The sequence below is a fragment of the Cygnus olor genome (assembly GCF_009769625.2).
Source record: "Cygnus olor isolate bCygOlo1 chromosome Z unlocalized genomic scaffold, bCygOlo1.pri.v2 SUPER_ZA, whole genome shotgun sequence".
Taxonomy (NCBI): domain Eukaryota; kingdom Metazoa; phylum Chordata; class Aves; order Anseriformes; family Anatidae; genus Cygnus; species Cygnus olor.
Genome location: NW_024429055.1, coordinates 14285 through 30291, shown reverse-complemented (window position 1 = coordinate 30291; position 16007 = coordinate 14285). Strand labels below are relative to the sequence as shown.

Here is a 16007-nt window from a genome sequence, read left to right as displayed (position 1 = left end):
TGTGAGACGTCCAATCGAGGACGAAGCGAGTGCGGACTCCCTGGTAGTGCGGTTCCCACCTCCCGCGAGGGACTGGGCCACGAACGGGAGGTGAAGACTGTGTGTGTGTGTGAAGGCACTCTGGAAGATGGGACAGAAGAAGAGCAAGTCTTCTGGTCCCATGGGTGGGTCGGAACCCAAGGCTAGGTTGCCCCCGATACCACCGGAAAGCCCGTTAGGATTAATGATTAAAAATTGGAACAATTACCCCTCTAGGCGGGGTAAGGATAAAGTTAAGATGATACATTATTGTATGGAAGTCTGGGGTGGGAAGCAAATTAGGAGAGACCCCTTAAATTGGCCAGTATTTGGATCCCTTGAGGATTGGATCTGTCAGGCTCTAAACATTTATGTGAATTCCAAGGAGCCTTTCAGCCTAGAGGAGAGTGAATATGCATCCTTATGGATAGGATCTGAGACCCGAGCCAACTTATACCCATTAAGAGAAAAAGGGGGGAGGAGAAGGAATGAACGAAATGAGGAGGAAGTCCCACTTTCACCCCCCCCTTATCTATCTCCTTCTCCACCTCCAACCCCCCCCACGGCTCCAAATTACCATACTGATCCCGATTTGACCACAGACACCCCTCGGAGGACTAGATGGGTAACTCGGAGCCAAACTAGAAATCGAGAAGATGGGGGTAGACTATATCCCCTAAGAGAGGTTGCAATGGGAGGGCCCCAACCCAGCATGGGATACGTCTCCATCCCCCTAAATACGGGAGACGTCAGAGAATTCAAGAAGGAAATGGGAAATCTCTTAGAAGATCCTCTTGGAGTCTCTGAGCGAGTAGACCAGTTCTTGGGGCCTAATGTTTACACCTGGGAAGAACTCCAGGCCATTTTAGGTATATTATTCACTGCAGAAGAGAGGAACATGATTCGGAGGGCTGGAATGCGAATTTGGGACCAGCAACACCAGCAGGGTCCTGCGGGAGATCTTAAATGGCCCCTACAGAGGCCTAACTGGAATAACCAAAATGAACAAGATAGGGGTCATATGCAGGATTTAAGGACTATTATTGTACAAGGTATAAGGGAGTCAGTCCCTAGAGGACAAAATATAAATAAGGCCTTTAGTGAACATCAGAAGAAGGATGAAACTCCCACAGAATGGCTGGAGAGATTAAGGAAGAACCTCCAGCTTTATTCGGGACTGGACCCTGGTACACCGGTGGGATAGGCCTTGTTAAAAACGCAATTTGTGGCAAAATCATGGGGGGATATCAGGCGTAAATTAGAAAAGTTAGAGGATTGGCAGGATAGAGGGATGGATGAACTGCTGAGAGAAGCTCAGAAGGTATATGTGCGAAGAGAAGAAGAGACTCAGAAAAGGCAGGCCAGGATTCTAGTGTCAGCGGTCCGGGAAGGACAAAAAGGGCTCCCCCTTCGCCCAATGGGTGTTCCGCTACCACGAAAAAGACCTCTGAGGAGCCAGAGTGATCAGAGGGATCTAAGACAGATAGAATGTTTTTATTGCCAAAAGAAGGGACACATGAAAAAGGACTGCAGAAAACGCTTACAAGATGAGCGAATGTTTAAAGAAGATTAGGGGAGTCAGGGGCTCCATCTGCTGGGGACTTCTGGTATAACGGAGCCCTTGATAAAATTGAAGTTAGGTCCCCAGCATCAAGAAGTGGAGTTCCTTGTGGACTCAGGGGCAGAAAGATCGACTGTCCAAATGGTACCCCGGGGATGTCAACCTTCCTCGGAGAAATTACAGGTGATAGGAGCCAAAGGAGAGCCCTTTAGGGTCTCAGTAATAAAAGGGGTGGAAATAGAGACCCCAGCCCAAAGTTGCACAGGATCCTTTTTATTAGTACCAGAAGCTGAATATAACCTGTTGGGAAGAGACCTAATGATTAAGCTAAAAATTAATTTGGAGGTGAAGAATAAAGGGATTGAAGTTAAATTATACACCCTCACGGTAGAGGATGAGGCAAAAATAAATCCCGAGGTGTGGTATTCTCCCGAATCAGTAGGCCGCTTAAATATTAGTCCCTTTGAAGTCACTATCAGGAATCCTGAGATTCCCATCGGGGTAAAACAATACCCAGTGTCTCAAGAAGGCAGGGAGGGGCTGCACCCAGTAATCAAGAGGTTACTACAACAGGGACTACTGGAGCCTTGCATGTCACCTCATAACACTCCTATATTACCTATCAGGAAACCGGATGGCTCTTATCGGCTAGTCCAAGATTTGAGAGAAGTCAATAAAAGAACAATAACCAGATTTCCTGTAGTAGCTAACCCACATACCTTGCTAAGCCAGCTGTCCCCAGTGCAGAGGTGGTATAGTGTCATAGACCTAAAAGATGCATTTTGGGCATGTCCTTTAAAAAGGGAATGCAGGGATTATTTTGCTTTCGAGTGGGAAGACCCTGCAACCCATCGGAAACAACAATTAAGATGGACTGTGCTTCCCCAAGGATTCACGGAATCACCAAATCTATTTGGTCAGGCATTAGAACAAGTACTAGAGAACTATGAACCGAATCCTGAAGTAACCTTAGTCCAATATGTGGATGATTTGTTGTTAGAAGGAGAGAGTCAGGAGGCAGTCAGGACAGAAAGTATCAAGCTACTAAACTTCTTGAGCTTAAAGGGACTAAAAGTATCAAAGTCAAAATTACAATTTACGGAGGAAGAGGTGAAATATTTAGGACATTGGCTAAGTAAAGGCACTAAGAAACTAGACTCCGAACGAGTAAATGGGATTTTGTCACTACAAGCGCCAAAAAGCAAAAGACAAGTTAGGCAGCTGCTGGGATTGTTAGGATATTGTCGGCAATGGATTGAAAATTATAGTAGTAAGGTGAAGTTTTTGTATCAGAAACTGATTGGGGAAGGATTAATGAAATGGAGCCAAAGCGATGAGCAAAGCCTGATAGACTTAAAAATGGATTTAGTGAACACTCCCGTGTTAAATTTACCCGATGTGAAGAGACCCTTTTATCTATTTATTAACACAGAGGAAGGGACAGCGTTCGGGGTCTTAACTCAAGACTGGGCGGGAAAAAAGAAACCCGTGGGATATCTTTCTAAACTTTTAGACCCCGTGAGTAGGGGATGGCCCACCTGTCTCCAGGCAGTGGTCGCGGCTGCGCTCTTGGTGGAAGAAGCACATAAAATCACCTTTGGGGGCGAATTAAGAGTATTGTCATCTCACAATATAAGGGGGATCCTGCAGCAAAAGGCTGACAAATGGATAACTGATGCGCGGCTCCTGAAATATGAAGGCATCTTAATCTCCTCACCTAAATTGGAGCTTGAAACGACAGCTCTACAAAACCCGGTGCAGTTCTTATATGGGGAACCAAAAGGAGACATATCCCACGACTGCTTGCGTAATATAGAAGAACAGACAAAAATTAGGCCAGGCCTAGAGGAGGAGGAACTGGCCGAAGGGGAGAAGCTGTTTGTGGATGGTTCGTCAAGGGTGGTCGAGGGAAAAAGGAGGTCAGGATATGCAATTATCAACGGAGAAAACTTCTTTGTAATAGAGTCAGGACCTCTGAGTCCCAGTTGGTCGGCCCAAGCATGCGAACTATATGCAGTATTAAGGGCCCTACAAATGTTAAAAGGTAAAATTGGAACCATATATACTGATTCCAAGTATGCTTTTGGGGTAGTGCATACTTTTGGAAAAATTTGGGAAGAAAGGGGCCTACTAAACTCTCAAGGTAAGGGATTGATTCATCAGGAATTGATCACTGAAATTTTGCAGGCTTTGAGAGGGCCAATAGGAATAGCAGTAGTACATTTGAGAGGACACCAAAAGGGATTGAACCCACTAGTTAGGGGAAACAACCTAGCTGATCAGGAAGCCAAAAGGGCAGCGCTGATGATGATATATACCAAGGAGAATCGGAAAGATGGCCCATCTTGTGGGAAGGATTTAACCGAGTTCCCCTGTTAGGATTGTTGGAAGGATTATGGAACAGAGGCAGTGTACTGTAGATGTAACAACCCCCGATATAGCTATTGCCATCTCCATGGGGAGCAACATTTCATCCTCAGCTTCACTGTGCAAGAGAAAGACAAATTAACTCAAATGGGTGTGAAGGAAATAACTGAAGGTAAATGGGAACTCCCTGATGGCCGAGAGGTTCTCCCGAAATCTTTGGCCCTGAGGGTTATGCAGAAATTCCACGAAAAAACTCACTGGGGAACTCAAGCGCTGGTGGACCAATTTGCTACGAAGTATATGTGTATTGGTATATACAATATCGCTAAGAGAATAGTTAATGAATGTATGATCTGCCAAAGAGTAAATAAGCAACAACTAAGAGAGAGGCCTTTAGGGGGAAGAGAATTAGCCCATAGACCATTTGCTAGAATTCAAATAGATTTCACAGAGCTGCCAAAGATGGGACGATATAAATACTTATTGGTAATGGTTGACCACCTAACTCATTTTGTGGAAGCCTTTCCAGTAGCCCAAGCTACGGCTCAGACGGTGGTGAAGATACTGTTGGAGAACATAATACCTCGATATGGATCGATCGAGGCAATAGACTCCGACAGGGGGCCGCATTTTGTCTCAAAATTAGCCAGAAACACTCTCTCCTCTCTGGGGACCAAATGGGAATATCACACCCCGTGGCATCCACAAAGTTCAGGAAAGGTAGAAAGGATGAATGGGGAAATAAAAAAAAAATTAACCAAGTTGATGATAGAAACAAAAACCTCATGGGTAAAATGCCTTCCATTGGCTTTACTAAACCTAAGAACCCAGCCCCAAGCAGATGTAGGAATCTCCCCTTTTGAGATGTTATACGGGATGCCATATGATTTAGAGCTCCCAACTGATCACCCTCAGCTGGAAGAGTCCCAAATACAATCATATATAGTACCACTTATGATTAGGAGGAGGCAGCTGCGTGAAAAGGGATTAGTGGTACAACGCCCCCCTCTAGAGATGGCCATACATAGGATCAAACCAGGAGACCAGGTTCTGATAAAATCCTGGAAAGAGGCCTCTTTAACTCCTCGTTGGGAAGGACCCTACCTTGTTCTACTTACCACAGACACAGCTATCCGGACAGCTGAGAAAGGATGGACTCACGCCAGCCGAGTTAAAGGACCAATACCGGAGGAGCGGTGGAGAGTAACCAGCCGACCTGGAGGTTTGAAGCTGACCCTGCGAAAAGGGACTGATGGGCGAATTCGCGATCGTATGACTCATAACCCTCTCTAAGGAATAAACAGGTTCATTGTAAACGGGAACTGGGAAGTAGGGGAGGGGAAATTCCTTAATGTGCCAAACCCCATACATCAGTAGGGTAACGCGCCTAAGGAGGAGTGAGGGACTGGGAGTGGCTGGAACAGGAAAGTCGGTACCTAGGCCCCTGAAGATTACCCTTGCTGCCGTGAAGAAAGTAAACCCCGCTGCTTGAGGCAACCAAATAGGCGGGCAAGGCAGAGGGGTACAACGGTGGGGCGGATTATGTGGTACCCACCTCTATTTTGGATAATGGGATCTGGCTGAATGAACTGCCCTGGTACCCACCGTGACTCGAAACAACCTCCCCAGAATTATAAATGGACGTTGCCCTTTTGGTGTATGTTGGTGCTACCTCTCTTACTAAATATCCCCTGTCCAGCCGGAGCTGACGGGGGATATTTGCACCAGCCCTTTAGGTGGAGTTTAATTAGGTGGGAGGACCAAACTATCATTAAACAAGTAACTACAGCGGGTGCACCCAGTTTTCTCACATCCCTTTGTCAACTGGCACCCATAAGTCCGTGTCTGAACCAAATAGGTTTCTACTTCTGCCCTAGCTCGAACCCAGGAAGGGGATACTGCAATTATCCCAACTCCTACTATTGTGCTTATTGGGGTTGTGAAACAATTGCTTCAGATTGGAGTCCTGGAGCGGGGAGGGATAAGTTCCTAACTGTAGGATATGGACCCTATGGATGTAGGCCTCAGAGCCGAGACTGGAGCGGAGGGATCCAGATGCCCTATGGAGATTGTGAACAACTGTATGTTAATATAACGAATCCAACTGACCCAGCCTGGTTTACAGGGAAAACGTGGGGTGTGAGATATTGGGAACCTGGAGCCGATAGAGGAGGTTTAATATTTATAAAAAAGGGGGTTGTACCACCGGAACCTGAATCGATGGGACCCAACCCGGTATTGAACCCAAGTTTGGATAGAGAGGGTATCAAGAATAATACCAGGAATGTCACTGTTAATAATGACCCTATTGTCCAGAGTCTCGAGAACGACAATGGGAAAAAATTCCCTGTGGAAATTAATGCAGGTAAGCTACCAGCTGTTAAACGCCACCAGCCCTAATCTGACTGAACGGTGCTGGCTCTGTTATGGGGTAAGGCCGCCCTTTTATGAAGCTATAGGGGTCAATGAGAAGGCCCGGCGGGTAAATGGATCCAATTCCTTGCAATGTACGTGGGGGAAAGAGAGTCAGGGCATAACGATGACCCAAGTAACTGGGAAGGGGAGATGCGTGGGACAAGTCCCGCCCGGTAAAATGCACTTGTGTGCAAATCAAACTAATGTCGGAAGTATAAAAAAACCGGCGAAATGGTTATTACCTGCAGAGAATGCTAGGTGGGTATGCTCAAAGATGGGAGTTACCCCTTGTCTATCCCTGGACTTGTTCGATGAGTCTGTAGAATTCTGTGTTCAAGTAATAATTATTCCAAAGATACTCTACCACCCAGAGAGTTTTATGTATGACAATCAGATCAATCAAGAACGCCATTTGACAAAACGGGAACCAATTTCCACATTGACCGTGGCTACCCTAATAATTTGGGGGAGTGCAGGGGGAGGCACAGGGGTTGCCTCATTAATCAAACAAGGAAAAGAGATCATCTCTCTGAGAGCGGCTGTGGATGAAGATTTAGCCAGAATTGAAAAATCTATCAGTGCTTTAGAAAAGTCTGTAAGATCGTTATCCGAAGTAGTATTACAGAATCGCAGAGGACTAGATTTATTGTATTTACAACAAGGAGGGTTGTGCGCCGCACTCAAGGAGGAATGTTGTGTATATGCTGACCATACTGGAATTGTGAGAGATATCATGACCAAACTTCGAGAAGGATTGGAAAAGAGAAAAAGAGAGCGGGAGGCCCAACAAAGCTGGTACGAGTCCTGGTATAATCACTCGCCGTGGCTCTCCACTCTGTTGTCAACAATAGTTGGCCCGCTGATTTTATTAACCCTAGGACTGACGTTTGGTCCTTGTATCCTTAACAAAGTCATAGCTATTGTTAAAGGTAGATTGGAGGCTGCTAATCTGATGCTTATGAGGACAAAGTATGAATCGATAAATGATAGACCCCTACTAGAGGAAACATTAATCCTGAGTCAATTAGAACTAAATAGATTTAATGAACAAAATGATACAGAGAAAAAGGGGGGATTGTAATGGGTAAAGCCTTGTTTGTTCATTAAATATTGCTGATGGGAAGATTTTCAACGATTAACTGCTTATACCCCCAATATGCTGTTGAAGAAAAAAAACCAACCAACCAAAGAAAAAAAAAACAAAAAACAAGTATAGGAATTTTCTGTTAAGTTAACAATTGCAGTAGAAACCAGCTCCAAAAAAGGGCACAATGGCATTCCCCCCCCGCGTGGGAACACACATATCGGCAGCAAAGTCACGACCCCAACGCAGAGGAAGACGACGATCTTCATCCTCACGACCACCAGAGGACTGACGAAGACCCCCTAGCAACAGGCCTTGCAGTGTAAGAAGACACCAGGATGTGCCACTAAAAACCAGGAACCACAAGACTATAAATCGAGACTCTGGTGGGCTTAGGGGTATGTGCCGTTGGCGGAACAGGAGACTCCCCGGCCGCCCAGCGCTGTTTTATTTATCGCTGCTTGCTGAATTGCTCGAATAAATTAAAATTCGATCTACCCTACCCACGGTGTGTTGGGAATGATTTCTACCAAAACTAATTTATATCAATAGGTATTTTCACATTTAGCGCTTCTGGGCCGAAAGGCAGCGGGCCACCAATCAGCGAGCGTGCGAAGGGAACGTGGCTTGAACAGCATGCAGCCAATCAGAGAGGCACTGTGAGGTGAGCGCTCCCTCCCCGCCACAAAATGTCGGCCATCACAAAATGGTGGCCGTCACAAAATGTCGGCCCCCAGTGTGTTGCACGTGGAGGGACTTCCTGTTTCCATGGACCACTGCATAAGCTAAACGCATAGGCCGGTTTGGGCTGCATGGCACAGGCTGTCATTGCATGCTTCTTTTCAGGAGCCATATACACTGCTGGGTCTTATCCACAGATTCAGCCGTTTGCCCCTTGCTTTTTTGACTTTATTGCTTAAAACAATACTGCACACGTGCAGTACTGTTTCTGTGTTTTTAGAAATGCAAATATGCATATCCGATTACAGGTAAGCAAAAAATGTATACGTGTATATAAATAGTGTGTCTGTGTAGAAAACCACTGTATATATTTACACATATTTGCATTTATTTGTGGATATACATACAAGTGTCTGTACACACACACACTGCACGTATCGTAGATAGGTATTTTCACATTTAGCGCTTCCCGGCCGAAAGGCAGCGGGCCACCAATCAGTGGGTGAACACAGGGCACGTGGCTCGAACAGCACACAGCCAATCAGAGAGGCACTGTGAGATGAGCGCTCCCTCCCCGCCACAAAATGTCGGCCCCCAGTGTGTTGCACGTGGAGGGATTTCTTGTTCCCATGGCAACTGCATAAGCCAGACACATAGGCCGGTTTGGGCTGCCAGTCACAAGAGAAGGCGTAACTGGGAGGAGGCAGGGGGGTTCTGCCTGCTGGAGGGTAAGACTGCTGAAAGGTTCTTGGAAGCCTGCGAGCAGTGACAGAGGCTGCTGGTGGCCTGCTGCAAGAGGTGTCTCGGTAACCCGCCCAAGCTTCTGGCTGAGCCAAGTCGTCTACAGTCATCTCCAGGCATTCGGGGTGGTTTCTGTCAAGTGAGTTTCAAGACGAGCCTGAGGAATGTCTCTTGTAAGGCAAAGCCAAGGCTGCCAAATGCCCCATTTGTGGAGCATGTTGCTGTCTGTGGAGCATGTTCAGCTCGCTACAGAATAAGAATGCTTAGCACAGAAAGGATTCCTTGCTTCCAAGCGGTGTTGATCCTGTGTGGCTGGTGGCAAGGAGGACAGTGCTGGGAGCTCGAAGTAGTGCCTTCGACAGCTCTGCTCGTCAATGCCAACGGCACTTCTGTTCCTTGGCAAAAGGAGCTGCACTTCCTTCTCCCAGAAGTGTTGTTGCAGAAGTTTGGCAGTGCAAGTGAGGACTTTTTCCTGCAAATGCAAGGCAGTCTTGGCAGCAGCAGTTGAAATTGTTTCTGTGAGTATGTGCAGCCTTGGCTGCTGTCAGCACTGTGGAGAAGAGCATCAGCATTGCAAGGCAAGATGTGGCACAGGCTGTCATGGCACGCTTCCTTTTTTGAGCCATATGCACTGCTGGGTCTTTGGCAAAGATTCAGCTGTTTTCCCTTTGCTTTTTCAACTGTATTGCTTAGCACAATAGTGCATACGGGGAAGGGTAGGGATAGTGCTCACACGATTGTTTTAAAAACTGATGTTTGTTTTCATTTCCAGCAGGTGGTGCTACAGAGAGACGGACGTGCTATGCTGGCCCTTTGCTGCGTTCCAGAGCTCTGCCGCTGCCAATGTACTTGGGCAGTGGGGATCTAACAGCAGAAGAGCACTCTTTGGCCAGCATCTGGTGGCTGTAGGGAAGATGGCGCACTGTGCAAGCAGATCCAGTAGAGAAGGCCTGGTGAGGGAGTATCTGTCCCTCTGGCTTTGTCAGAGAGGCAGCATTCTCAGGAGAGATACCATGGACCTCAGGAGATGGGTGATTTAGTTGTTTTCCTCCTGGCACACTGTCGTTGGGCTAAGAATACTAAATACTAAATACTATTTAATATAATATTAAATACTAATACTAAATACTGTCGTTGGGCTACGAAGGTTCTTTGACAGTTTCCTGCCACTGAGTTTTCCAAAAGTCTGGCTGTTTTATTTTTTATTTTTCCCTCATGTTATGCAATTTTTGCAGTACAGTCATCCTGGGGAATGGTTTTAAATTAAAAGAGGGGAGATTTAGATTAGAGGCTAGGAGGAAATTCTTCACTTAGAGGGTGGTGAGGCACTGGAACAGGTTGCCCGGGGAGGTTGTGGATGCTCCACCCCTGGAGGTGTTCAAGACCAGGTTGGATGAGGCCCTGAGCAACCTGATCTAGTGGGTGGCATGCCTGCCTATGGCAGGGGGATTGGAACAAGATGATCTTTGAGGTCCCTTCCAACCCGAGCCTTTCTATGGTTCTATGATTCTGTGATTAACCGTGTGTTTGGCCTGAATGACCCCAAAGCACCGAGGATCTCTGTTTTTACCGCTGTACTTCAGTGCACAAATAGGGCCTCTCTTAGGTAAATACTAGCAAGGCTTCCCTCTGGGTGAGGTACTTGACAAGGCAGGGGAACAGTTTTTAATCATGCAGATTTCCATGAATTCTGGCCTCCTAAATTTCAGCAGTGGAGCCAGCTGTGGACTGACATGCTTGTGGCAGAGCCATTCTCCTTGTTAGATCTTACCTCTTGAGCTCAAAATTGTTTTTGTTACTTTGGTTCTTTAGACTAGCTTTCAAGAGCTACAGCTTATGAGTGTATCCTTTGATTACTCAGTTTAGACTAACATATACCAGTTTCATTTTTTCATACTGCTTTTTGACATATGAAAGCAAACTTTATTACGCTAAATAACAGAGGACCAGGGCACAAAGTGGCTATTTCGCACATCATCTTGTAATTGTAGATTAACTTGAAGGAGAAAAGAAGGTGGTCTCTTTTAGGTGTAGTTAATATAGCCAAGCATATTTTTACATGTTAGTAAAAAATAATAATTTGTCAAAGTCTTTCAACAGAAGAAGGAGACTGTGGCACTTAGGTATGACAAACAACTTGTTCCTAGCTATATTTAGCAAAGTAAAAATTCATCTGGAAGAAGTCTCAGATATTGGAAATTTGTTAAAGAGTAATCATAGAATCATAGAATACCCTGAGTTGGAAGGACCCACAAGAATCCACACAGGACCACCCAATAAGCAGACCCTATGTGAGAGTGCTGTCCAAATGCTTCTTGAACTCCAGCAGACTCAGTGCTGTGACCATGCCTTGGGGAGCCTGTTCCAGTGCCCGACCACCCTCTCGGTGAAGAATCTTTTCCTAACACCCAGCCTGAACCTCCCCTGTCACAGCTCCATGCCGTTCCCTCGGGTCCTGTCGCTGTCCCCAGAGAGCAGAGATCAGCGCCTGCCTCACTGCTCCCCCTTGGGTGGAAATCGGAGGCTACGATGAGGTCTTCCCTCAGCCTCCTCTGCTGTAGGCTGAACAAACCAAGTGACTTCAACTGCTCCTCATACATCTTGCCCTCTACACCCTTCATCGTCTGCATAGCCATCCTTTGGACACTCTCTGATAGGTTTGAGTCCTTTTTATATTGGGGTGCCCAAACCCACATATGATACTCAAGCGGAGTCTGCACCAGCAGAGATTAGAGCGGCACAATCCCTTCCCGCAACATTCTGATTGTGAATTCTGATGGTGAATCTGGGTGGCAACATTGCCAGTTGTCTGCTTGCATTACCGTAAAATCCCACAGCAGGAATTTATTTGAAAAATTTATAAGGAATAAATATTATTGAGTAAAGTAAATATATCTTTACATATAGGTAAGCTTGCAATTCCATATGTCAACTATGGGAAAGTCTTCAGAAAAGGCAGGTAACAAGGCTATGTAATTACACTACTTACTATCTGTGGTAACTTTTTATGTATTTATTTATTTAGAATTCTTTTCACCCTGTCATTAAAAGAATATTGACTAGTTGTGCTCTTCAGCCAAGGGTGCTTTCTTTCCTTGATAAAGATCACATTATAACCACAAGTTCTGACTGTAAACAGGGATTCCGTTGTCTCAGCCCTAGGCTCTCATTTAATCACTTAGCACAGTGGGTTCTGGCTTAGGACTGTGGTCAGTAGTGTAGAAGGCAGTGATAAAATAAATAAATAGTGTTACTATTAATATGGGATATTGATAAACCTCCTTAAAATATTCTCTTTACCTGTCTGTCTACATTTTATCTCAAGTCATTTCCCAGCCCTGTAAAGTAAAAGGAACCATTTTCCTGACAGTATTGCTAGATAGTTAGTTATTAGGGAATCAGATTGTGGGAAGCTCAGAAACTAAAAAGGCACCATTCTTTGTTTCTCAGTTTGGTCTTCATTTCTTAAAATTCCCAGAAACATATAATTATTTGGGGTGGAAAAGACCTTTAAGATCATCGTGTCCAACCATTAAGCTAGCACTCTCAGTCCACTGCTAAACCAGATCCTCACGTCTCTTAGCTACCTCCAGGGATGGCGACTCCACCACGTCTGTGGGCAGCCTGTTCCAATGCCTAACCAACCTTTTCATGAATAAATTCTTGCCGATAGACAATCTAAACCTCTGTTGGGGCAACTTGATGCCATTGCCTTACCACTTGCCACCTGAGAAATGAGACCAACACAGTCAGTAAGAAAAAAGGGTTAGTGCTAGGAGAAAGAGTTAGTGTTAGCCTTAGTAAGACAAAGTGAGAGAAAAGTTAGAAAAAAAGTTAGTTTGGGGGAGAAAGAAGAGATTGGAGACCTAAAAGAGGCAGTTGATGGGCTGTGCTCCTTCTCCTCTACCAAGAGAGGGACTCCCTCTTGTTAAGCCTTGCGCCTTCATCTTTTGGTCAGGAATAGATTTGACTAGTGCTATGATCATATAAAAAGCTCGTGGGTTGAGATAAAGACAGTTTAATCGGACAGAAAAGGAAGAGAAATAATAATATGTACAAAGCAGGTGATGTACAATGCCCTTGCTCACCACCCACTGACTAACGCCCAGCCTGTCCCCAAGCAGCGGTCCCTCTCCTACTCCAGCCTGCTACCCCATATAATTGTTCAGCGTGACACCACATGGTATGGGACATCCCTTTGGCCAACCTGGGCCAGCTGTCCCGACTGAATCCCTTCCCAGCTTCTTGTGCGCTCGCAGCCTCCTCGCTGGTGGGGTGCTATGGGAAGCTGAAAAGTCCTTGGCTTAGTGTAAGCACTGCTTGGCAACCGCTAAAACGTCAGCATGTTATCAGCATTATTCTCATGCTAAATCCAAAACACAGCACCATACCAGCTACTAGGAGGACAATGAACCCTAACCTAGCTGAAACCAGGACAATACCAACCCCTTATTCCACACCATTTATGTCATGCTCAGGTTCCACACTTTCCAGTATTTTCCAATTAATCACCACTTCTCATATATGTATATGAGATGTCCACTGAGTTTGTTTAGTCTGCGAATGACTTTGGGCTCCATTTGTCACAAAAATCTTTCAGCGCAGAAGAGATGGTGTGAGGTGTTGGATCGTCACGTGCTGAAGCTTGTTGTGATTCCATCACACCGCTGTGCTTGTCCAGTTTTATCATAATTCATTCATCATTATCTGGGTGACTGTTATTGTAACACCACGAACATGACATATAGCAATTATAGTAGTGATGACCTACGGTATTATATAGTAATTAACATCACGCAATTCAAATCATGGGCTATTCTCACCCAACATTAAATCCCTTTGAGGAATACATCAGACTTCCCCATCCTTCCACACTACCCACCAAGTGCACCCAGGTCCTTGAGCAAACGCAGTCCCATGGATGGGCTTGCCTTTGCCTGAGCCAGGAATAGCCCAGACTGTCTGACCCTGAGTGCTTTTTATGTGCACTACATGGACTTTATTCCCTTCTACAGTACGTAACAGGTTTGACTGGGCGGGTCTGGCTTGGTTGGCAGAACCCCTAGTGTTGACTAACCAGGTGGCCTTTGCCAAATGTGTATGCCAATTTTTGAATGTCCCAGCTCCCTCTACCTTCAGTGCGCTCTTTAACAGACCATTATATGCTCGATTTTCCTGGAGGCGGGTGCATGATAGGGGATGTGATATACCCACTCAATACTGCGCTCTTTGGCCCAGGTGTCTATGAGGTTGTTTCAGAAATAAGTCCGTTGTCTGACTCAGTTCTTCACGGGGTGCCATGTCGCCATAGGACTTGCTTTCCAAGTGTTGTGGGCAGTGGCATGGGGCACAGGGTGTGTTTCCAGCCATCTGGCGGTTGCTTCCACCATTGTAAGTACATGGCGCTTGCTGTTGCAGGTTTGAGGGAGTGTGATATAATCAATCTGCCAGACTTCCCCACAGTTATATTTCAGCCATTGTCCTCCATACCTGAGAGGCTTTAACCATTTGGCTTGCTTGATTGCAGCACGTGTTTCAGAATCCTGAATAAACTGTCCAGTGCCGTCCATGGTGAGGACCACCGCTCAATCACAAGCCCACCTATGCGTTTCATCTCTTCCTTGATGGCCTGAGGTGTCATGGACCCACGGATCTATAAATAATTCACCCTTCTGTTGCCAGTCCAGATCCACCTCAGCCACTTCAGCATTAACAGCCTGATCCACCTGCTGGTTGTTTTGGTGTTCTTCAGTAGCCCGATACTTGAGCATGTGAGCACATATATGGCGTCCTTTTAAAACCAGGTTCTATACCAGGGCTGCAACATCTTGCTAAAATGAAGAAAGTTTCTTTCTTTCTTTCTTCTTTCCTCCTTTCCTCCATTCTTTCTTTCTTTTTCTTTCTTTTCTTTCTTTCTTTTTCTTTCTTTCTTTCTTTCTTTCTTTCTTTCTTTCTTTCTTTCTTTCTTCTTTCTTTCTTTTCTTTCTTTCTGTCTCTTCTTTCTTTCTTTCTTTTCCTTTTCTTTCTTTCTTTCTTTTCTTTTTCTTTCTTTCTTTCTTTCTTTCTTTCTTTCTTTCTTTCTTTCTTTCTTTCTCTTTCTTTCTTTCTTTCTTTCTTTCTTTCTTTCTTTCTTTCTTTCTTTCTTTTTCTCTCTCTCTTTTTCTCTTTCTTTCTTTCTTTCTCTCACTCTCCTTCTCTTTCTTTCTTTCTTTCTTTCTTTCTCTCTTTTTTCTTTCTCTTTCTTTCTTTCTTTCTTTCTTTCTTTCTTTCTTTCTTTCTTTTTTTCTTTCCTTCTTTCTTTCCTTCTTTCCTTCTTTCCTTCTTTCTTTCTTTCTTTCCTTCTTTCCTTCTTTCCTTCTTTCTTTCCTTCCTCCTTTCTTTCCTTCCTTCTCTCTCTTTTTCTTTCTTTCTTTCCTCCTTTCTTTCTTTCTTTCCTTTTGTCTTTCTTTCCTTTTGTCTTTCTTTCCTCCTTTCTTTCCTTCCTCCTTTCTTTCCTTCCTTCTCTCTCTTTTTCTTTCTTTCTTTCCTTCCTTCCTTCCTTCCTTCCTTCCTTCCTCCTTTTTTTCTTTCTTTCCTCCTTCCTTTTTCCTTTTTTCTTTCTTTCCTCCTTTCTTTCCTTCCTCCTTTTTTTCCTTCTTTCTTTCTTTCTTTTGTTTGTTCTTTTTCTTTCTTTTCTTTCCTCCTTTCCTCCTTTCTTTCCTCCTTTCTTTCTTTCTTCTTTTGTTTCTTTCCTTCTTTCTTTCTTTCTCTTTCTCTTTCTCTTTCTCTTTCTCTTTCTCTTTCTCTTTCTCTTTCTCTTTCTCTTTCTCTTTCTCTTTCTCTTTCTTTCTTTCTCTTTCTCTTTCCCTTTCCCTTTCCCTTTCCCTTTCCCTTTCCCTTTCTCTTTCCCTTTCTTTCTCTTTTCCTTTCTCTATTTCTTCTTTTTCTGTTTTCCTTCTTTACCTGATACTTTCAATTACCAGAGATAAGAGTTCTATAATAGTCAACACTGATGTAGCATTTCTGTGGATGTTTGCAGGTTTTCTACATATTCGTAACTTGTACTTACACAGGGAATGACATGACATTGCATGTGTTCACCTAGTCCTTGTAAAGTTTCAGTTTTACAGAAACACTGTGGTTTATGTCTTTGAGCTGGTG

The 16007-nt window shown here is 44.8% G+C and overlaps 1 long non-coding RNA gene across 2 annotated transcripts; it reads left to right on the top strand.

Annotated features, from left to right (window-relative positions):
• Nucleotides 1-1824: 1824 nt before the first annotated feature.
• On the top strand, nucleotides 1825-11683 carry LOC121062875. Of its 2 annotated transcripts, none has more exons than XR_005815715.1 (3): nucleotides 1825-1835; nucleotides 8031-9385; nucleotides 9643-11683. It is a non-coding gene; the product is annotated as an uncharacterized LOC121062875 (long non-coding RNA). The 2 variants fall into 2 exon arrangements; XR_005815714.1 differs by having other exon boundaries at nucleotides 9640-11683.
• Nucleotides 11684-16007: the final 4324 nt, after the last annotated feature.